This window comes from Rutidosis leptorrhynchoides, chromosome 10 (genome assembly GCF_046630445.1).
Source record: "Rutidosis leptorrhynchoides isolate AG116_Rl617_1_P2 chromosome 10, CSIRO_AGI_Rlap_v1, whole genome shotgun sequence".
Classification (NCBI taxonomy): domain Eukaryota; kingdom Viridiplantae; phylum Streptophyta; class Magnoliopsida; order Asterales; family Asteraceae; genus Rutidosis; species Rutidosis leptorrhynchoides.
Window position 1 is genome coordinate 135,134,115 of NC_092342.1, and position 4,076 is coordinate 135,138,190.

The window sequence follows — 4,076 nt, forward strand, 5'->3', positions numbered from 1 at the left end:
ACAGAAGCCATATAATATGGCTTGGGGTTTAATGATTTACAAAATGAAAGTAAGCAGTAGTAACTGAAAGGACCCGTTCATATACATTATAAACGATTCACAATAGTTGATTACATCGCAAGGTATTTGACCTCTATATGATACATTTTACAAACATTGCATTCGTTTTTAAAAGACAAACTTTCTTTACAACGAAAGTTGACGGCATGCACACCATTTCATAATACATCTAACTATAATTGGCTTAATAATAATCTTGATGAACTCAATGACTCGAATGCAACGTCTTTCAAAATATCCCATGAATGACTCCAAGTAATATCCTTAAAATGAGCTAATGCACAGCGGAAGATTTCTTTAATACCTGAGAATAAACATGCTTTAAAGTGTCAACCAAAAGGTTGGTGAGTTCATAGGTTTATCATAACAATCATTTCAATATATTAATAGACCACAAGATTTCCGTTTATAAATATATGTACACTCGCAAGTGTATAAAAGTATTCTATAAGTTGTAGGCACCCGGTAACAAGCTTTAACGTTCATGTTTTACCCTCTGAAGTACACCAGATCAGACGTGTTTAAAATAACCTCGAAGTACTTAAGCATCCCATAGTCAGGATGGGGTTTGTCAGACCCAATAGATCTATCTTTAGGATTCGCGCCTACCGTACATAGACAAGTAGTTTAATGTTACCAAGCTAAGGGTATATTTCTGGTTTAAACCCACATAGAATTAGTTTTAGTACTTGTGCCTATTTCGTAAAACATTTATAAATCAGCGCATGTATTCTCAGCCCAAAAATATATATAAAAAGGGAGCAAATGAAACTCACAATACTGTATTTCGTAGTAAAAATATATATAACGTCTTTTAACAAGTGCAAGGTTGGACTCGGATTCACGAACGTATCAATATTGAGATTCAATATTGCAGGAAAGTACGTAGACGCAACAGAGATGATAAACACTAGATTGACCTCACGAGCATACCCATGAACCATACCCATCACCTCCATAGCTATAACCCATAATTTCCTTAGCTTCGACTCATTTAAAAAAACTATTTTGAAATCACTCTGACAGCACTCCGTCGTAATATTTTATGTATACTAATAATATCTTGAAATAATACAAAGAAAATATATATATGTAATTCGATTGAGAGAGTTTAGAGAAATATACTTTCCAGTTTCTATGAAATAATGAAACCTATTGAATTCTATTTATAACAGATTTTTGAATTATTAAAGTGAATTATTAAAGTGAATTATTAAAGTATGAATTATTAAAGTGAATTATTAAAGTATGAATTATTAAAGTGAATTATTAAAGTATGAATTATTAAATTGAATTATTAAAGTATGAATTATTAAAGTTAAAGTAAAATAAAAGTAAAGTAAAGGTAAAGTTAAAGTATAGTAAAAGTATAAAACTATATATGTATAATACGCGTATAAGTATATATATTATTAATTTAAATCATTATATATATTTAATAAAATAAAATATAAATATCGTTATCTTTATCATACTGGTTAAGTAATGAGTTGTCAAAAGTGGTTCTAGATATTTATAAAAGATATATACGTTTTAATAATAAAGTTCTTTTTAAACTGAAAACGTTTTTTGTACTTTTGAAACTAAATTAATAGAATATTATGGAAACCAATTCTCCACTAACTTTTGTCTAACTTTCGTAAATGACACTTTTTATTTTTATTTATAAATAGCTTTACAAATTATTCTGAATATCATTAAGAGGAATAGATTTTCTCAAATCATAGTGAACCTCTCAACAGAGACTTGTAATCATAATTCAATGTTTCTGATAATTCAATCATTTAATATATTTTTTTTAATTTCATCGAAAATCATATTGAAACAAATACGTTCGTGTAAGGTATTATACGTTTAATACTTTATTAATATTCTCAAGTTATAATATATATATACATATACATATCTATTTATATATAACGGTTCGTGAATCGTCGGAATTTGGTCGAGGTTATAATGAATGTATGAACACAGTTTAAAATTCTTGAGATTTAACTTAACAAACTTTGCTTATCGTGTCGGAATAATATAAAGATTAAAGTTTAAATTTGGTCAGAAATTTTCGGGTCGTCACAGTAACATCAATCATGGTTTCAGTTTTCAAGAGGTAATTGACATAAAATGAGTAGTAGAGAGGGACAATGGTCTTCGAATGATGGTGATGGAGAAGGTGGTAAACGATAGGTGAGAGTGTCGGTTTATGATGGTGGTTTATGGTGAGGGGAGGAAATCAAGTGAAGGTGATCTCCATCTTCTAACTCTCAATATCTATATATGTATCTCTAGTATATGATTGTTGAAATAATAGAGAATAGACAGATGGAATCAGAGAATAGTAATAACTTTAATAATATTAGATGTCTTTTGTATATGTATAATTATATATTGATGATGATTGTGATAGAAAATAGAACGGTAATCGATAATATAATATAATAATAATTATAATATATTTAAAAAAAATTAAAACGTGTAAATTGTTAGCCGTCGTGTACTATTTCATTCACGGACTGAAATTCGTGCTCCTTTGATAAATCAGTGGTGGATAAAAGTTTTTCAGAAAAATACCAATTTTTTATATTAACTATATTTATTTATTTCGGTCTTTTAGGGTGTAAAATCAATCATAAAAAGTTGATTAATTATTTGCGCTCAGTCCGAAGTAAAAATGTACAAAGTATTAAAATTTATCAAAATATATTCTAAATATATTTTTAATAAAGCTATAATTTATATAACTCATTTTCAGATCATCGTTTATTTTAAAATCACATAAGTTCGAATTTAACTTGCTTAATATTGATCGAATGACAATTGAGTGTTACTGTCGTTTACTAATTAGATTCGAAATCACAAAATATATATTTAATACACTTTATTGATATAGATGTGTTTTAAATAATAATTATCATAATATCATATTTTTATTTTATTTTACATAATTAATTTTAATAACAACAACATATAATATTTCAAATTATATTTTCAATCCTTATATATATATATATATATATATATATATATATATATATATATATATATATATATATACACACACACACACACACACACACATCTATTTACAATTAATTGTTCGTGAATCGTCGGAAATGGTCGAAGTCAAATGAATGTACGAAAATAGTTCAAAAATTTTGAGACACAACATAACGGACTTTGCTTATCATGTCAGAATTATGAAATCGTATCGTGAGTTTGGTTCAAAATTAGTCGAAATTTTTCGGGTCGTGACAATTCCCATACTTGATGAGAAAGTGAAAATGTTGAGAAATAAAGAGGTAAGAACTTTTAAAGTTCAATGGCGTCGTAGCTACGTTTTAAAGAGGTAAGAAGGTTGTTTCGGGTTAAAGTGCATGTTTTAAAGTTGTTCATCTAGTCCCTAGCTACGTTTGGATTGTGGTGGTAAGTCCTAATCTCGATTTCCATACTTAAATTAGTTTAAGGGTTAGGGTTTGGGTTAGTGATGAACTTAAAACCCATTTCCTTGTGATTTAGGGGTTTTGGGTAAGATTGGGTCATGAGGACTCAAATATGACTAACCTAGGGTTTTGAAATGATAAATGTGTTTAAGAGTCTTAATTGGTTAGTTAATTACTGGCACATCTAGAGATTTAGTAAATGGGTGTTATTTGGGTAGGTTGATGACCCAAATGGGTGTGTTAACCTTGAAATGGGTCAAAATGACACTAGAATGGTGAGTGGGTTGGTTGACCAACTTGATTGTATGATTGATTATACGTATAATGTAATAGGTACGTCGCGTTGAAGGTTGCGATCTTGATTGTATGTGACGTATTTATTTGCGAATGTTATGGTATGAACCAACGAGCCGGTAGTACCATAGCATGTATGTGACGAGTATCATGATGTGAACCACGAGCCGGTAGCATCAAGTGTGAACCACGAGCCGGTAGCACTATAAAATCATGATGTGAACCACGAGCCGGTAGCATCAAGTGTGAACCACGAGCCGATAGCACTATAATATGAAGTGTGAA